We start from the raw sequence: 19336 nt of genomic DNA on the forward strand, positions 1-19336 counted from the left end.
TGAGTGGTTAAGGGGACTCTGGACCCAGACTGCCTGGGTTGGACTCACTCAACCTTCCTTTTCTGGAATCTTCCACTTGCCCACCTGAAGTGATTTCCTTGCTTCTCCACCTAGCCTGGGGTCCTGGGAGGCTGGGCTGTGTGGACCCCACCAATGAGCAACCAGATCCTCCGCCTTGGGTTGGGTCCAGCCATTGAAGACCCCTGCAGAGGGCAGGTGTGTGGTGGGTACTTACTCCCCAGTTCAGCCCCTTGCCCCATCATCCCTGTGAGCCAGCAGCCAGGTGCATCCCTGTCAGAGGCCACAGGTCCTGGCTATCCACCTAGCCTGCAGTGTCCCCAGATTCTTACCACTGCTCTCTTCTCTCCCCTCTTAAACCTAGGGGTGCTAACAACTCCCCATTTTCATGAGCCCAAGGAGTGGCATTAGTCCTTATGGTTCCCTACATCTGTCCACACTTTATAAATCCCTGTTCTTCAGTCAACCCACCTGGTAAATGGGGATAATGGCAGTACCCTCTTCTATAGTTGATGCGAGGATTAAACAAGTTAATACTATATAAGGAAAGGGCTTAGCAAGTGGTGATAAATGTTAATAATCTTCATGTTTTGCCACAGTCCCCACCATTCCATGTTGTATCCCTGACACTGAAGCTGCAGGTTCCCCGCGCCATTGCAGATAAGGTTGGTCTTCGTCACTTGACTGGTGTGTTTCTATTACCTGCTGTGTCCTATAGGTTGAGGCATGCTCCAGGCCCGGCTCTGGGTTGTCACCTCTCCTGTGAAGTTCCCAGGCAGCCCTCCACCCACTGCATATCTGTCCCTCCATGCTCTCCTGCATTAACGGTGATGCCAGCTTATTGGAAGGATCAGTTCGTGTGTTTGCCTCCCCAGCTGTCCCACAAGCCCCTGCAGGGGCATCATAAATGTTTGTGAAATTGAATATCAGGGCTTGTGTTCAGTTTCCTAGAGCTTTTGTAACAAAGTATCACCGACAGGGTTGCTTAAAACAATAAATTGATTCCTTCACAGTCTGGGGACCAGAAGCTGAAGTCAGGGTGGCGGCAGGGCTGAGTCCCTTCAGAATCCTTCTAAGGAAGGAGGCTCCCTTCCGGTGGCTATTGGTTTATGGCCACAGTGCTCTTGCCTCTGTCTTTACATGGCCTTCTCCTCTGGCTTCACCCCCTCTTGTCATTGGATTTAAGGCACACCCCGAACCAGGCTGATCTCACCACAAAATCCTTAATTACATTGGCAAAGACCCTTTTTCCAAATTAGGTTCCATTCACAGGTTCCAACACGGTCATTCTCTTGCGGGGGCCAACACTGAGCCCGTTACAGGCCCCACAGCTTTCTGGAGTCTTTGTTTGCTTGCTTTCTCTCTTCAGTCATTCAATTTTTTGAAGCTAGTGGAGACCCAAACCCTAGACTCCCACCCTCTGCCCCCTGGCTCGCAGTGGCGGGGGAGGGTCTCGGGCCAGGAGGGAGGGGGAGGTCCACATGTCATCCAGTGGCCCTCAGGAAGTCCTCTGTGGGCTCTGGGGTAGCTGGGGAGAGCGCTCCAATTTCCCCCAAGCTTGCAGAGAACACCCCAGCAAGCCAAGCACCACTTTATCATTCCTCTGTGGCAGCTGGGGCTGGGTGAGCGGTTGTCATTTCTCTTCCACACGTCAGAGCTCTGTACTCCCTTCAGCAGTTCGTGGCTGGCCTCCGACCTGCCGGCTGATTTCTTTCCAGGGCTGACAGGTTGGGTTAAGAGGGAGCGCTCCCCTGAGCCGAGACATACTTTTTTTTGCCTCCGAGTCGCCTCAGCCTGCCCTCACCCAGAATGCCCACAGCTCTGGCTCTGCTGGAGCGCTCCCCTGAGCCGAGACATACTTTTTTTTGCCTCCGAGTCGCCTCAGCCTGCCCTCACCCAGAATGCCCACAGCTCTGGCTCTGCACTTTCTCCGGGATGGTGATGTCTCACCTTCCCATTGGCCCCTCTCTCCATTGCAAAATGGCCAAGCTGGCCCCAGGGACCTATAGCGTCTCATACAGCCTGTGTGGGCTAACTTTCTTCTTCATAATTCCTTTTTGAGGCATAATTCATGGAACAGAAGATTAGCCATTTTTAAGTTTACAGATTCAGTGCATTTTTGCATACTCCAAGTGTTGTGCAACTAACACCGGTATCTAATTCCAGAACATTCCCATCACCCCAAAGGAGACCCAGTCCCCAGGAGCAATCATTCCCCACCCCTCTCACCCAGCCCCTGGTAACCATGGACCTGCTTTCTGTCTCTACGGATTTGCCTGTTCTGGACATTTCATATAAATGGAGCCAGGCAATCTGGGGCCTTTTGTGTCTGGCTTCTTTCCTTTGGCATATTTTCGAGGGTCACGTATGCTGGAGGGTTAACTCTTTTATTGTAAAGCACATACCTCTTAAGAATACAGCTCTGAATTTAAAAAATATGTTCCACCATGTCACTACCACCAAGCTCCAGATAAAAAATCCAGGACCATTTTCCAGTAAATGTCCTGCCGTGAAGTATCACTTTCCCAGAGTCCTCACCTAAAGGTGACTGTGCCCCCCCTAAAGGGACATTTGTCACAACTGGGGATACACTACTGGTATCTCATGGGGAGAGACCAGGGAGGTTTCCCTCCAATGTACAGGACCATCCCCCACAGCAAAGAATCAACCAGCCCCAAATGTCAATGGTCCAGTCAGGAAAACTTGGGTTCCCCTGATGCCACAGGTCACTTCTGCCTGCTTTGAAGGTCATAGGAATGGGGTCATACAGGGTATCATTTTCGTGTCTTCTGCTCTTGCTCAACAGTATTTTCAAATTGCATCATGCACAGTACTGGACATGCATTCATGATTTGTTCTTTTTCATTGATGTGTCATATCCCATTGTGGGAATACACTCCAAGTTAGTTTCCATTTGCCAGTCCCTGGTCACTTGGTCGGTGTCCAGCATCTGGTGGTAATGAATGAAGCTGCTGTGAACATCCATGTCCCTGTTTTTTGAGGGGGCATAATGGGGCCTGTTCTCATTGGGAATAAATTCAGGGATGGAATTGCTGGGTGGGAGCAATTTAACATTAGTACATCAGTGTGTGATAGTCAAAGCTCAGGGAATTTTGCTCAAAAACCCTGACTTCTGGCTTTTCTTGAAGAATCCATTCTGGCAATTCAGAGCCTGACTTCCCACGTGGTAGCACTCAGCTGGAGCTGAGTAGTAGCAAGCAGCTACCCTATTGAAAGGAGGGTGCATTTCCAGCTCCCCACAGCTGCCACCCTCCCTCCTCGCTGCCTCACACCTGCCCCATTCCTACGTTTTTGCACCCTGGTTGCCATTTGGCTTTGCAGCTCCTGCTCTGGGCCCATGCAAGGTTGGGGGTCACTTTGTACCTTCCTGTGGTTCTGACCTTGACCTCTAGGGGACCCTCAGCTCTCTTCTCACCTTCCAGTTCCACCGTCTCACCAAGCCTTCAGCCCCTTCAGACAAGCCTCAGGCCCCACCACTCCCTATTGCCCTACTGCAGCCTAAACCCTGCGGGCCTTTTTCTGGGCAATATCCTCAGAACCTCCTCTCTGCCCAGACCACTAGAAGGTCCAGGGTCTTCTATCTTTCAGACCGCAGGTTCCTGCTCTCTGCTTATGGGCCACTTCCCTTAGGCAGGCTTCTCTGGGAACACCTGACTGGGGAGGGTGCCCCAGGTGTACTGTCCCACAGTTCCTACCTGTCTTCCACCCCCCACACTAACACTGACAAGTCCTTGCCAGCTCCTGGCCAGCCAGGACTACATGTGTCTCCTTCACTGGCATTTGCCCCCACCCAGCTCAATGCACAGTGAACACTGGCCATAGGGCATGGGGCATGATGCAGACAGAGGGCAAGTGCTCTGGCCAGGTTGAACAAACCCCTTACCTGCCCATACCTTCTGCAGAAGCAGCCGGGCTCCAAGGATGAGGTTGGCATTCCCGCCTCACTCCTCAGAAGCTCTTTCTCCATTGCTGGCCCAAGGGGTCAGGGCCTGAGATTCCCTCCACCCCACATCCATACCAGCCAAGGTTGGCAAAGTGCACAGCCCCTTCCTGGGGTCCTTAACTCCCCACAGGCCAGGCCCATCCCCAAACAGTCCAGCCATCCCCTTGCACTGTCCAAACGTACCTGTCAAGTTCCCAAGGTCATTCTTCACCTCCAGGATTCTTCCCTGACTCCTCACCTGCTCACCTGTCTCCCTCCCCCAACGTTGCACCATGCCCCGGGTGGCTTCCTCCCAACTCCGCTATTGGCCAGGCCCCCTGCTCTCGCTGCCTCACACCTGCACTCTGCTGTCTCCTTCTCTTCTCACCTTTTCACACCTCCAGACTTCCTAGGGCTTTTTCTCTCTCCTTCCTCTCAGCAGTCCCTAACTCAGACATGCTCAGCTCTCTCCTTTAAACCCTCACTCTGTCCCCTGGCCCTCTTAGCTCTCCTCCCTTGGCCCTGCGGCGCGCCTCCCGAGCACCTGCGGGAAGGGGCGGGGCCTCCTCACCTGGTTGCCTCAGAGCAGCGGGACAGCGGCCTCTAGCGGCCGGGGAGGGAAGCGCAGCCCAATTGGGCGCCTTTCCCCGTTGATGCCTAACTGGAAATCCATCACCAGTCCTATCTGGACTGGGTTGGCTTCCTGGACTCTCGCTTTCTGGAAGTGTTTGCAGTTTTCAATTGTGTGGTCAAGAGGTGACATTTGAGCAATCCTGATGGGGAATGCAAAGGTTAAGTAGTCTTGTTGGTCTGAATCTAGGATATGCCTCAAATCTGACCTCCATCACCTCTCACCTGGATTGATGGTGGTGGCCACCTCCCCAGTCTCCCAGCCCTCTCTCAAATGCCCCCTTTAATTTTGTTTTAATTGAGGTAAAATTCACATAGTATAAAAGTAACCACTATTATAAGTGAACAATGCAGTGGCACTGAGTACATTCTCAGTGTTGGGCAACCACCACCTCTACTGAGTCCCCAGATGTTTTCATTATCCCAAAGGAAACTTGTCTGCATAAGTAGTCACTCCCCATTCCCCCTCCCCAAGCGCCTGGCAACCCCTAATCTGCTCTGCCTCTATGCATTTACCCATTCTTGGACAGTTCATATAAGTGGAATATCTGGCCTTCTGTGTCTGGCTTCTTTCACTCAGCATAGCGTCTTCAAGGTTCATCCACATTGTAGCCTGTAGCAGGACTCATTTCTTCTTATGGATGAATAAGATTCTCTTGCTTATCAGTTCACCCATCCGTGTACATTTGTGTTGTTTCCATCTTCTAGTTCGTGTGAAGAATGCTGCTGTGAACACTGGTGTAGAAGAATCTATTTGGGCACCTGTTTGCAATTCTTTAAGGTACATACCTAGAAGCGGACTTGCTGGATCACATGGTAATTTCCTGCTGTATTTACTGAGGACCTGCCTTCATAACCTGTTAAACATTCAAATGAGAACATGCCATCCCCCTGCTCATAACCCTTCCCCTCCATCCCCAGGCACTGAGAATCTAGTCCAAACCCTCCCCACGGCCTCTGAGGCTGTGCCTGATGGTCCCACCATGCTGGCCCTTTGTGTTTTTCAAATAGTCCTGCCAGTTCCAACCACAGGACCTTTGTACTTGCTGTTCCCTTTTCTTGGATGGCACAGTATAGGCTCCTTCTCAGCTTTCAGGGCTCCTCAGAGACACCACCCCGACCTTAGCCTAAGTCACACTCACCTATACCCAGCTGCATGCTTCCTCATTGTTTTTCCTTCACAGCATTGATCACTCTCTTGAAGTTTTCTTCTTGCTACTCGTCAATCATCAGCCTCCCCAGTAAAATGTAAGCTCCAGGAAGACAATAACTTTGTGTCTCTTATTCGCCATCATATCCTAGGCTTCCAGAACTGGGCCTGGAACCAGGGTCAGGACCATGGTGAGGTAAAACAAACAAACAAACAAAAAAAACCCTCAGCCATTAAATCATCCTTCAATGCAATATTTAAAAAAAAATTCATGCAAAAGAAATCCATAATGAACAAAATGTTGACGTCTTCAACACAAAGACAGCATCAGTACTCCTGAGTTTTTCCCTTTTCCCTCAGGCCACCCAGAATCCACTGTCACCCCCACTGTCACCTCTCGTCCTACTTCCAGCATCGCCCATGGATCAGACTAGTGCAGTCACCTCCTCCCTGGTCTCCTAGTTGCTGGTCTTGCCCCCCACCATCTGCCCCCAGCCCGCCAACAGCAGCCACAGGGCACCTGTGAATCTGAGTCAGGGCACCTCCCTCTTCTGCTCAGAAACTTCCATCGCTCCTACCTTGCTCCAAGCAAAAATCAGAGTTCTCCCTGAAGCCCACTAGGCCAGCTCAGTCTGCCCTGTCACCTCCTTGCCCTCACCTCCTCCTTCTTTCCCCCTCACTGACTCCCCTCAGCTACACAGGCCCTCTCATGGATCCTATGAACATCCAGCATTGTTTTTGCCTCAGGACCTTTGCACAGGCTGTTCCTTCCACCTGGAATGCCCTCCCCCCAGATCCTCCCATGACTCCTCCCTTATCTCAAGTTTTTATCCAAATAACACCTTCTCAGGGAATGCTTTCCCAACTTCCCCTGTCTAAAACTGCAGCCATCACCACTGCCTCGGTCTCCCTTAATTTTCTCTACAGCACTTACCATCATCTGATGTCCTACATCTTTTGTCTGATTTCTCATGTCTTTCTGATTAGAATGTTAGCCTCAGGAACAGAGAATCTCGTCTGCCTTGTTCACTGCTGTGTGCCCAGCACCTAGCACACAGACTGGCACACAGGACATGCTTAATAAATGTTTGTTGACTAACTGGTTCCTTCACCTAAGGCAGCAGTTGGAATTAATCCCCACCCCTACCCTATCCTACCAGCCCAATTCTGAGACTTTCTTACCTTGCATGAAGGCATAGGATGGGATGGGGCTCAGACATTGTCCAAGATGGGGTACAAGGTGCCTCTAGGAGGGCCAGGGGCACACAGAACTCTACCCACATACCACTCAAGACTCAGACAGGTTCACCATTCGCTTCCCTGGCATCTTGCTTACTTTCCAGTGCTAATTCCATCATGCCTTCTGTGTCAAGAGCCAGGATGCCCCTGAGAGGGCTTCCAGTGCTGTTCTGGGGGCACCAGGGTATCCTCAATGCCTAGCACCGCACCTGCACTAAGGGCATGTACGGGGTGCTCTGTATAAGGATTAAAAAGGAGCTAATACATGAACGGATTGCTCAGGGTTGTGCAGTCGTGTGTGGAGTGGGGTCTAGGAAAAGCCGGACCACAGACACCTGGTGGGCAGTTGAGGTCTGAGAGTTGGCTTGTTTCCCCGAGTCCAGGAATGTGATTTATTCCCATTTTCTGTCCCCATCCCCACCACCCCCACTTATTACAGGGACTGGCCCTGCACACAGGGCCTACGGAGCCTGAGGCAGGGCACCCGGGGCGAGGGGTCTAGGCCTGAGGATGCCGAGCACCTGGGACAGAGGGAAAAGCAAGGCACCCTGGAGGCTCAGCGTAGGCGACCGGATCAGCAGGCACAGCACACGGAGGGCACAGGTGGGCCTAGCTGTGTCTGAAGCCCAGGTGCCGGAGGTGCTAGGTGTGCAGCAGGTAGATGCACGCAACATCTGGGATGATCAGAACGTGGGGTGCCGTAGGTGCAGGACACACTAGGTGTGGTTTTTTTCTGGTACGGGGTGCACAGAAGGTGGGGTACACAGAACGTGGGGTATCCTAGGCACCCACGGGGGAGTCCAGAGGAGCAAAGTAGGGTGCGCGAGACGAGGAGCGCCCCGGAAGTAAGAAGTAGGGCGTTCGGGGGCGCGAGGCAGCCAGGGCCCGGACGAGACTGCGCGCGCGCGATCGCGTCAGGAATCGAGTCCGGCGGCTGACTCGGCCTCCGCTGCGGCTGCGCAGCCGAGGGTCGCAGTAAGGTGTCTGGGGGCGCCGGGGCTTCTTCGCGTCCCCAGCCTCTGCCCATCCTTTGCCATCTGGGCCCTTAGCCAGCGGGTTCAAGAAGAACTGGATGGAATGGAGCTGGCGAAGCTATCCCGCTGCGATCAGGGACGCTCCGCTGACCCTGGCGGGCATTGGGAGAAGCAAGAGGGCCTGGAGGGTAGCTGTGATCCTGGCAGGGATTTTTCCAAAATGAACCGGGGGTCCCTTAAAGCATGCCTCTCCTTCCTCTCATATAAGTAAAATCCACCCCTTCGCGGAGCTTCTGGAGAATGCATGCTAGAACCACCTCGTAGGCAAGCTTGTAAGTTCTTAGGGTCGCTCCGCAGCGGGAGCAGTGTGGGTTGCTCAGGGCCCAGGGCTGGGGTAGTGGGAGGAGACTTGGAGCCAGAGGGCTCCTGAGGTGCTTGCTCAGCTTCCCCGGGGCTGCACGATCTTTCCTGCTTTCAATCCTGCTGGATTTCTGGATATGGGGGGAGAGTATCCTGGTTGCCCTTGAGGCACTACCCCCATTTCCCAGCACTCCAAAGTCTTCCATGGGTCCTACCAAGTGCTGTCAATATATCTCAAGGTGGGAAATTGAGGCGTGGAGAGGTGGGATACCCCGACCCCATAACCAGTCGATCAGCAGTCAACCAAACGGATGGGCTCCTTTTTGCAACCACCAACCTCTATGTCTTTGGAATTTGGTCATTCAGATCCAGCTATAGGGCCTGGCCACCCAGATTCAAAGCCCATGGCGTAAAGAGAAAACAAAGATGGCTCACCTACTCCCTCCACTCCAAAGTCTGGAGGCCAGATTTGGCCTAGATTCTGGGGTATAAGAATCCCTGCCCAGTCCTGAAATGCAGGTCGTCCATAACAGGGGAGGAGAGGGCAGTAGGTTACCCCTGTTCACCCAGCCAACTAACCTGGGAGTCTGGTGTCTGCCTTTCCCTAAATTCAGCCACGAGGACATGCTTCTCCAAAAGGACTCTGAGATTAGATTATTTTCCTTGCAGATGTTCAATGTAGGCTTTTTGAGATATGCTTTTCATCTAAGTTGGCCTCAACTTCTATTTGCCATCCAAGCCCTCCTGTTGGTATTTCCACACTCCTTCCTGATACCTCACCCATTCTGCAAAACCAAGCTTGGGTGGTAATGCATTCTCTTCCCTGGACACAGAGAGACTGGAGTTAGCCTCTCTCCCCATCTTGCCTGTCCCCTTCCTCTATAATCCATATCCAGATTTATCTGTACTAGCCCCCGTCTCCCTACCTCTGCTTCCACACCTCACTGTTTGCCCACTCTGGGTCTGCCAAGATTCAGCTCTGCCTTTGGACTTTGCAGGAGCTGGCTGCTTTACTATTTAGGCGTCCTTCCCCAAGAATCCAAGCCAGGGATTTGCTCCTCCCATCCATCAGTCTCAGAATTGCGCCCATCTTTCATAAAATGGAGCCAGCAGCCTACCTTCCAGGTCGGTCTCCTGAGATCCTAACCGTATCTTACCTCTCAGGACCTTCCTGTAGCCCACCCCCCATCCCTTTTTCCCTAGCCCCCAATCAGCACTTGAGTTGTCTATTCTGCTGAGGTGCCTATTTTTGGCCTGGGGCCTGGTTTTATAGCCCCCATTGTGGGTCTTGGCAGTCACACTTCTGGCTCCGGGGATCCAAGCCAGGTCGGACTGCCTTTCCAGCCCTGGGGGTGCGGGGCTCCCTCTGCAGCCCCAGCCTGAAACCTGCCCCTCGCCTCACTCGGCTAGATGCCTAGGAACCCGCTCTGTTCCTTGTCCTACTTCAAGTCCACCAGCGGCAGTGCAGTTGCAAGGCTGTGGAAATCCACACCGGGTTTTTGCTCTTGCTGAGTACCTAAAATTCAATTTTTTCTTTCTTCCCCAGACCCCCGCACCTTCCAAAGTGAGACGTTTGAGGCGTTTATAGATACTAACCTCTCCCTAGCACTCCCCTCCCCGCTCCTGCCGCCCGGTCAGCTCGAGCCCTTGTCCGGTTGCCCGGGACCTTCGGCTGGGGTCTCGTCCCGTCCTGCGGACTCCAGTCCTGGCTTTGCGTCCCGCCCTCGCGTCTGATTGTAGGTCTGGTCTCCCAGGGTAGCGGCTGCCTCAGCGCGTTCCCTTCGCTTAGCCCCTGGATCCTGAAGCCGCTTCTACCTGCCCGCGTTGGTGGAGCCCTCGCTCCGGACCAACTGACGCCGGGGTCCAGCCCTCTTTTTGCCCCTCCCCCTTACACGTCGCTGCCAGTAAGACTAGGGCAGCCTCAGTCTCTAAGGAGCCCCCTTCCGGAGCCCCCTGCCACCCCAGGTCCCGAAACTCTAGGCCATGTCTTGCTTGTTCCCACTGCATTAGGCATGACGCATTACTCCGTCTCCCGAGGAAGAATCCGGCACAAAATTTGCCGACCCTGGGTGCCTTCGGTCCTGTCGCAGCTCTCCTCCCCCGTTCGTCCCCTCTGTGTAATCCAACCCGGGTTTTTTATTTCTCCCTTCACCCGGCTCAGTGCCTTTCCTCTACTTTACTGCGGTCAAAGTCCGCTCCGAGTCTTCTTAGCGCCCGTCCTCCCGGCCCCCTACCCCCACCCCATTCCCTGCTGCAACGCAGGAACTCAGTACGTCGCCTTCCCTCTCCCAGCTTTTCCAGAGGGGCTCGAGGAGGCTAAAGGAAGCAAAGTCCAGTCCGGGTTTTCTGGCCGGCCCCTGTGCGCCCCGGCAGGTTGCGGCTGCCGGTCCCGGGCGGCGGCTCCGGGCCGGGTTTTGCGCGTGCCCGCCGCCCCCCTCCCGGAGCGGGTACGCGGGGGAAAGGGGTGAGCAGGCGGCTTGTCATTGCTGGTGCCCGGCGCCGGCTCGGTCCGCGCGTCCTGCGGTGCCCAGGGGCCCGGCCCGGAGCCCCTCCTCCGGCCGCCCCAGGAGCTCGACGCCGCCGCACCCGCCTCCAGCCGCGCCCCCCACCCACGGCTCTGCGCCGCCCGCCCCCAACCCGAGCACCCCGAGGCCACTGCGGGGAGCCCGAGCCGTCGGCGCGGGAGCTGTTGGCGCTGCAGCGCCCCCGCCCCTCCGTCTGCCGAGTAGGCCCTGGCGGATGGGGCCGCGCGGGCCCCGGAGCGGCGCCGCCGGGCGGCGGGGGGCTGCAGGGGCACCCCGGATGCTGCGTTAACCCCTCGGCCGCCGCCGTCGGGGGCTGGGAAGTCGCCTGGGCGCACACGTGCCTCCTCCGTCGGGGCCGCGGAGCTGCGGGGGAGATGCGGGCCGCCGCCGGCGCCGCCTCGGGGGGCTCCTCCTCGCCCCAACCCCCCGAGCTCTGACACCGCCCCCGCCCCGCCGCCCCTGCCGCCTCCCTCCTCGGGAGGGGCGCGGACCCGCTCTCCCCAGGTCCGGAACCTTTGCCGCCGCGAGGGGGCCGCCTTTGGAGTGGTGTAATCCGCTTTTTTTTTTTTTTTTAATTTTTGGTTGGTAGTGGCGGTGCTGGGCCGTGAGAACGAGGGGACACGGAGGCCGCACTCGCCCCGCCATCCCTCACCCATTTCCCCCACGCTCCGGTTCCGGGAGATGTGCCGGGCGGGGGGCCCGCGTTCGCGGAGCCGCCGGAGAGACCAGCAGGGCCGACGCCGAAGCAGCGCTGGGCAGGTGAGTCTGCGGGCCCAGAGAGAGGGGGACGCCGCACCTGGGCCAGGTGTGCGGGCTAAGGCGGGGATGGAGGATGGGAGCCCGGGCCTGTCCGGGCCGCGAAGGGGGAGGGGATGCCGGAGCCGTGGGTCAGCGCACCGGAGCCGGAGGGGAGTCGGGGTCGGCCTGCGCATCACCCCACCGGTGAGGGGGCTGCGAGGAGTGGCCCCCACGGAGCGCCGCGGGTGCGGATGGGCGGCCGCGGGGGTTCCGGCGGGGGAGAGGGGACCGCGAGTGTGCCCGCGCGTGGCTGCGTGTGCCCGCGCGCGCGCCAGCCTTTGTGGGGAAGCGGCGCGGCGGTGCCTGCGTGTCCCCGGTGCGTGTGCGCGCGGGTGCTTGGCGCCCTGTTTGTGTAGGTGTCTGGGTGTGAGCGAAGAGGGTGCGTGTGCGCGCCGCGCGCGAGCCCCGGCCCCTGGAGGAGCCGCGTTAGCGGCTGGCTCCGCAGGACGCTAGGCTGTGGGGGTTGTTTTTCTCCTGGAGGCCGAGGTGCGGAGGATGGGGAGGGGTCTGGGCGTCCGGCTGGCTCCAAGCCTGGTATGGGAGGTGGGGCGCCGCTGTCGGGAGGATGAGTGCAGCCTGACAGCGTCTTTTTCTCCGCGGTACCCAGTTAAGCATGGGAAGCTGTCGGGTTTGTTCCACCGGGATCCCACACAGATTCGTGCTTTGAGGGTGAGAGCCCTCCCCCAGGTATTCATGGGGAAGAGCAGTAGGGTTCAGTTGTCGGCATCCCATCCGAGGGTCCTGAGCCTGGAGTCCAGGCCGAAGAAGATGGAGAGTGCTCCGTGCGCTCCCCACCCCCCACCCCGTGGCCAGAAAATGCCCCGCGCAGGCACTGCTACCGTGCACCCCTGGCTCGCATCTGAAGACAGCACCCTGCCGGCACGCACCACGCACACCCCTGCCTCTACTCTCCAGTCTGAGTCAGCTGTCATCCTGATCCCGCCCCGTTCGTGCCCGCACCTCGCTGAACCTTCCTGGTCGCCCCTCCCCCCACCATGGCAGCTGCGTGGGTGCCCCTCCATCCCAGTCCTGAGGCAGGGCCCTTTTCCTCCTGCCTTCTGCAGGACCCAGAACCTGGGTTTGTCTGCCCACATCCAAACATGTGGTGGGCCTGGGGGAGCAGGGGGAGGGGTTCAAAATGGCTGCCAAGATGGCTGGTCGCCTTCCTGCCTCCCTCTCCCTCTCTCTCTCCCTCTTTCTCTCTCTCTCCCTCTCTCTCTCTCTCTCTCTCAGTCTCCCCCCACGTTTGCTCTGTTCCCTTCCAGAATAGTGGAGGAGAGGGGTTGGACAATGAGGGGAGGGCACCGGGGACACTCGTGGGTGGGTGTCTGCCCTGGGCCTCTTGACCTCGATGCTGCTTAGGGAGAAGCCGCTGGGCCCTGGGCTCCCCTCTCCAGCACCCCCCAAGAGCCTGCCTGGGCTCATAACCTGGCCCCAGACCCAACCCCTTCGGCCTGCCCAGTAGCTTGGGGGCTCCCTGCCCTCCACCTGCTCTCCTAGGCCTGGCACCCTGAATTGATTATTGGGGTGTCAGGGGGCCCCGTGGAGGGTCCTTATCGCTCATCCCGTCCATCAGCACCATGGCCTGGGGCCGAGGACTCGGGGTAGGCCTGGGTCAGGCCCAGCTCCGGGGGCAGGGGACCTCTCCTTCCTCCCCACTCCCCTCCCCCTAATGCTGAATTTATTACTTAAAAGTAGGATGAAAATAGGGAGAATAAGAGAAGGAATACAACCTTCATTATCATATCGAGAAAATTATCCGTGATTTTCCTAACTAGCAATTTGCCTGCCATGCCGTTCAGAACTGACTTGCCCATTAATTACAGAGATGAAAAATCATCTGGAAAGCGGAAAAGGGAACTAATTCGTTCCCTGGCTGGCAGTAGCAGCACCCCTGCCCCGAGCCACATCCGTGTGCGCTCACATGTGAGTGCCAGCCCTCCTGCTGGCCCCCGCCTTCCTCCTGCTCTCCCCAGTGACCTCCCACAGGGCCTAACACCCCCACCCTGTGCCGGCCCCTCCTGCCATCTAATGCCCCCCAGGCCCTCCTTCCCTCTCTCCACGGGTGCCCATCCCAACACCCACCCGTAGGGAGCTGGCAGAAGGCACTATGGCCAATCTCCTGAGCTGATGCTCTGGCTGCCCTTGGGCGTGGAGCTGGCGCCCAGGGCTGGGGGAGGGCAGGCAGCTGGGGACCAGTGCCCCTGAGGCTGTTAGGAGGAGGTGAGAGGCAGGAGACTCCATGAAGCCGGGTTTCTATTCCCAGCTTGCCCTGGGGAGCCCCTTCTCCTGGGGGTCCCCCCAGGAGGACCCAGCGGGCGCAAGGGGGAGGGGCCGCCGAGCCTTGGCCTGCTCAGGAGTCTGTCTGCATCCTGCATCTAGTGGCCCAGACTCCTGGCCTCCTGGTCTGGCGCCTCCACATGCTTACGGGGGCTGCCTGCTGCCTAGTCTGGTGTTTGTGACCTCCCTGCGCATCCAGGTTGATGGGAGAGTGTGAGGTGCTTCAGCCCCCGTGTGGGCACTTGGAGGAGGGGGTGCAGATCAGGCCCCTTACTGGATACCCCTAGTAAGGAGCAGGAAAGACGGGATCCCCCAGCCCTATCCACTGGCTGTTGGGAAGCTGGAGCTTGAGGTCTCTGCCCCCTGCTGCTCTCTAGCCAGTGTGGCCAAGGACACGGAAGGCTCTGATTTCTGTGTGAGCTCCTCTTGAGGACCCAGTTTCCAGATGCCAGACACTTCCCCTCCTCCAAGCCCCTCCACGGTGGGGGTTCCCTGGGTCTGAAACCCTCCCCAGGTCAGGCCACCCCTATAAAAGAGGAAAGAGGAGTCCTGGGGTGGGAGTGGGGTTGCTGAAGAGAGGTGAGAGAGAGGGTCTGGCCACCCGTGGAATCCTGTTCTCTGTCAGACAGCTCTCTGCTCCTGTGCATACCTGTTCTGTGTGTGATTTGGGTGGTGACCCAGCTGAGCCTGCATGCCACCACTTGTCCAGTGGGCTGGTCCTCTGTTCACAAGGGTCCCCTGGGTGCTGGCATTCGTGAATTTTACAGAGGGGGCAGCCCTGTGTGTGTCTGTGGCTCCGTGCACGAGCAGCTGTCTGTGTCTTGTGTGCACTGGCAGACATGCACCCAACTGTGCGTACACAGGGCTCCTTGGAGTGAGGCTGGGTGCACCTCCACATGCAATCTGTGAACACTTGCCAGGTGTCCTCAGCCAGTGCCAGGCTGGGAATGCTGAGGGGACATTGCCCAGGTCCTGTTCTTACGGTGCTCACATAAGTGACTGCAGTCAAGGGGCTCATATCATAGGAGTTAGAGAAAAGGCTTTTGTATCCCCTCCAGAATGGCCAGGATCTTAGCTGGGGAGGGACAGCCCCAGACTCCGAAGGCAGAAGCCCCTACATCCGGCACTATAGCAGTCCCAGGCACAGGGAATCCTGGGGTCTGGCCCTGCACAAACCCATCACCTCTTCCCCCTTGGCCCCTGTCTCTTTGCTGCTCTGCCAACATGCTAAGCATGATTCTACTCCAGGGCCTTTGCACTGGCTGTTCGTCTACCTGGGATTCACACCCTGACATCTGTAAGACTTTTGTTCCTTCACATCCCCAGTACCATTTACCCCGTTCAGCCTGTTTACAATTGCAGCCTTGTGACTTTCCATAGCATGTATGGCTTTTTACACAGTGTGTAATTTCTGGATTTGGGGGGCCTGTTGGTTTATTGTTTGTCTCCTGGACCAACCAGGGTCTAAATGCTCAGGGAGTTTATCACTGGGTTTGTCTTTGGATACCATGTGCCTGGATTCACACCTGGCCCACAATGGGTGATTGAAGCAATCTTACCTGAGTGAATGGGAGGGGGCCTCTCAAATGACTGGAGACCCCCAGGTGACTCCCCTGGCTGTGTACAGTGAGGGCTTCTGTGGACCCAGCCCCCTTGAGAGTTGAGGGCTGCTCACCGGGGGCCAGCTCTGATCCTGTCCTGTGTGCACATCTATGAGGACTCTCTCAGAGGTGGCCTAGTGTCTGCTCCCTGTGTGAGGGTATCTGCATAGGCAGGTGGCTCCCCTATGGGGCTGTGCACTACAGGGTTTAGAAAGTCGAGGGGCAATGTGGGGGTCCCTTGCCCTTGCTGGAAATAGGACCCCCAAGTTCAAGGCATGAACAGCCCCTCCTCTCAGGGGTACTGCCCTAGCCCCTCTCTCTGGGGGGCTGGGACCCTCCCCCTTGTTTTGGTCTGCCCTGGCCCTGGGACCTAGCCAAGCAGAAGCCTCCTGCATCCCCACCCCCAACTCCAAAATGTGGGGGAGGTGACAGTTTCAGTAAATAGATGCCCAGGCTAAAAATAGCCCTGCCCCCCAAAGCTAACTTTAGCCAGAGTCCTTCCCTGAGAGGCAAAAAATACCCAGCAAGTTGGGAATGGGCAGGCCGGGAAGCCAAGTGGAGCTCCTGTCTGGCTGTCTGGGAGGTGGTGCAGGCCGGTGAGGGGCCCCGGGCTGACTCTCTAGGGCAGTCCTGACATCTGGGCCAAATCATTCTTGGTGAGGGCTGTCCTGTACCCCTTAGGACTTGTGGCCCCATCCCAGGCCTCCACTTTTCAGATGCCAGGAGTATCCCACCGCCCAGTTGTAACACCCGAAAATGTCTCCAGATGCTGTCAGACAGCCTTTGCTGGGCGACAAACTTGTTTTCCGTTGAGAACCACTGCTGTAGAACCCCAGCCCTTTGGAAATGGCAAAACCATTCTGAGCCCCCTGGCCCTGCAGAAACAGGCGGTGAACAGGCCCTAGGTGGGCAGCTCCTGCCCTGGGGCACCCCCCAGCTGCTCTCAGTGGTGGAGGTTGGGATACCCATGGATGCCCCCTCATCAGCAGATGAGGGGGTATACTTACATGCTTTAAATACAAGTCAAGTCTGGTTGCGGCCTGCCTGTCACCTCTCTGCCCTCACCTCCTGCCATTCCCTGATGGTCACACTGGCCTCCCCACTGGTCCTCAGAGATGCACAGGCCAGCCCCAGGACCTTTGCACCAGCTGTGTTCTCTGCCTGAAATTCTTTTCTCCTCCTCAGAATCTGTATAGCTCCTCCCTCACCTTTGCAGGACTTTGCTGGAGAGTCTGGCCTTCTTAGATCACCCTATTTAAAATCGCATACTCACAGCCCTGCACACACACACATACACAGCCTCGCCTCCTCCACGACTCCAGGGCATCGCGGAATTGGCTTCTTTAGTACTCTGGCTCAGCCACAGCTCTCTCTCTAGCATTTAAATCAGGGGCTGGCACATAGTAGGTGCTCTAAAAAGACTGTGTGGAATAGCTGAATATTATTTCAAAGCCCCACAGCTCCCACCCTGTTTTCCTGAGGAGTTCAGAGGAGGAACGTCAGGGCCCCCACACACAGAGCCAAGATCTGAACGTCAGTCAGACGCTAGGACTTAGGGGTGCCGGGCTCAGAGCCTCTTCCTTCTTGTCTGCTGGGCACCAGCTCCCCCTCTTCCAGTCCCTGCATCCCCTATCCTGCCCGTTCACTGCAGCATCTGGAGGCCAGGAGCCTCCTCCTGCCTTTCACCCTCTGCCTTGGGCCCTGGCTCCTGTGACGGGTGTTGGTTCTGCTCTGCCATGCCCAGGGTGTGGGGCTCTGGGATGGACAGTGAACACCTTGGGGTGGAAACACACCACAGGCCGCCATGGTACAAACTAACAGTGGTGCCGAGTTCAGGGGAGGTGCCTGGCCAGCCTATAAATCGGGAGGCCTTCCTGGAGGAGGGGGCTTTCCAGCTGCAGCCTGGAAGGGGAGGGAGGGAAAAAGTGGAGGGGAGGGTGAGTGTGTAAGAGGGAAGGACCCACTGCAGGGTCAGAAAGAAGATGGTGGCTCAAGGGAGAAAAGGGAAGATGTTTCATGGCCTGGATGTGGAGAGAGGAAGCTGGAAGCTGGTCTCAGGAGCAGAAGGACTGTCGGTTCGCATTTGTACTTGTCTGTGGGACTGGGGAGGCCCTTAGAGGGGCTGAGCCCATGGGACAGGGCCAGGACGTTCCGCAGAGCTCCCACTGGCTCCTGCCTGGAAGAGAACTGCAGGAGCAAGGAAGGAGGCCTGGAGGCTGGCAGCAGGCAGGGGAGGTCACTGTGGCCGCGGGCGTGGGGAAGGCTCTGGTAGTGGCCTTGAGACATTAAAGGCTGATGTGGAGTTTTCCAGAGGGACCTGACATGGTTTGGGGGATGGTTGGTGGGAGGGTGGAGGAAAGCAGGGGATGGGAGAAACTGCAGGTTACTGTCCTTGACAGCTGGATGGACGGGGAGAAAAGGAGGGGTAGAGGTAGGGAGCACCTTGAGCTCTCAGCAATCCCCCACCCCAAAAACATACGAATAGGTGCAGGCTAATCTACCCTCAGCAGCAGCAGGGGTCTGTGAGCACTTGAGTCAGGCTGTGATGTCTTCTGCACAGTACCCTCCATGGCTCCCACCTTACTTGGAGAGGAAGGCCAGGTCCTGTGCTCTGCCCACAAGGCCTTGCATGCTCTGCCCTGTAACCTCCCACCTCTTCCCACTCCCACCTTGGCTCACTGGGCCACAGCCAGGCTCTGGCCCATCCCTACCTCAGGGCCTTTGCATGTGTTATTCCCTTTGCCTTGGAGACTCCCCAGGTGTGTAGATGATTCACCTGCCTGAGACCTCTGCTAAAATATCCTCTTCTTAGCGAGGCGTCCCCGTACCACCCTGTCTGCATTTGCACCCGCACATAAACACACCCTCTCTCTCCCTCTGGCCTATATTCCTCCAAAGCCCTTGTGATCCCATGGGAACTAGGTGACAATCCACTGAATAGACAACCTGTTCTCTGAGTCTGTGCCGTCTTCGTTCATTAAACAAATTAGCAAGGACCCACTCCTTGCCCAGGGCGGGGCACACAGCAGGGAGCCAGACCAAGCCTCAATGGAACTTTCCCTGCATCATTCCCCAGCTGGTGGCCAAGACAGACGTTCAGCAGCAGAGGCCCAGTCTCATTAGGGGAGCAGAATGTGGAGGCTCAGAGTTCTGTGAGTTTTCCTTACAGGGGAGACCAGTGCAGGCAGTCCTGGCAGGCAGAGCCTTTTGGAGGAAGAGAGAGGCTGGGAGCAGAAGCCCTGGCACTGTGTGTGTTAGATGGGGGCAAGTTAGGGACAGAACCTGGGGAGGCTAGGGCAGAGAAGGTGGTGAGAAGCTGGCAGGAGACCAGGGCCTGAGATGCCATGTGAGGGCATCTGAGGCAGTTGGCAGTCATGGAGGATTGTAGGCAGGGAGTGGCACAGTTGGGTTTTCATTTTGCAAAGAGCACTCTGGCTGCAGGGAGGAGGCTGGGGTGGAGGGGGCTGCTCTGAACGGCCTCCATCCCTCTGCAGTCCAGCCCTCTACTCGACAGCCACAGTGACCTTTTAAAACTTCCAAGGCAGACACCCACCCCCACCCTGCCACTACAATGCCAACATCTAGTGGGAGAGAGATATAAAGCAAGTTGGTGGATTGCAAGGCAGGCATGCTAGGATGAGTGCCCTGGAGAAAGGAGCCAGGACAGGATGCAGGAGTGCTGGGCTAGCAGGACTTCCCCGAGCGGGTTGCGCTGTAAGGAGGTAAGGCAGAAGCAGTGCGGGTATCAGGAGGAGGGGCAGCTGGGGAAAGGGCCCAGTGTGGAACAGTGCCCGGTGTTTCTCTCCAGGAATGTGGGA

General features: G+C 57.0%; 1 protein-coding gene and 1 long non-coding RNA gene across 9 annotated transcripts in view; one reads left to right on the forward strand and one right to left on the reverse strand.

Moving 5' to 3' along the window:
• Positions 1–2274: 2274 nt before the first annotated feature.
• Positions 2275–10531, reverse strand: LOC108403516 (uncharacterized). Of its 2 annotated transcripts, none has more exons than XR_001854710.3 (3): positions 9911–10531; positions 5734–5909; positions 2275–5448 (listed from the first exon to the last, which is right to left on the reverse strand). It is a non-coding gene; the product is annotated as an uncharacterized lncRNA (long non-coding RNA). The 2 variants fall into 2 exon arrangements; XR_005061500.2 differs by lacking the exon at positions 9911–10531 and adding an exon at positions 8894–9859.
• A 91-nt stretch (positions 10532–10622) lies between these two features.
• Positions 10623–19336, forward strand: part of ADGRL1 (adhesion G protein-coupled receptor L1) — a 42712-nt gene continuing 33998 nt past the window's right edge. For 4 of the 7 annotated variants that reach the window (XM_037018991.2, XM_037018992.2, XM_037018993.2 and 1 more), the window contains exon 1: positions 10800–11598. The gene's annotated coding sequence lies outside the window, so the exon portion shown is untranslated. Of the gene's footprint in view, positions 10779–10798; positions 11599–19336 lie in introns of those variants that run through there. The other 3 variants (XM_037018987.2, XM_037018988.2, XM_037018990.2) reach the window with 3 other exon arrangements.

The sequence above is a fragment of the Manis javanica genome, chromosome 13 (genome assembly GCF_040802235.1).
Source record: "Manis javanica isolate MJ-LG chromosome 13, MJ_LKY, whole genome shotgun sequence".
Classification (NCBI taxonomy): domain Eukaryota; kingdom Metazoa; phylum Chordata; class Mammalia; order Pholidota; family Manidae; genus Manis; species Manis javanica.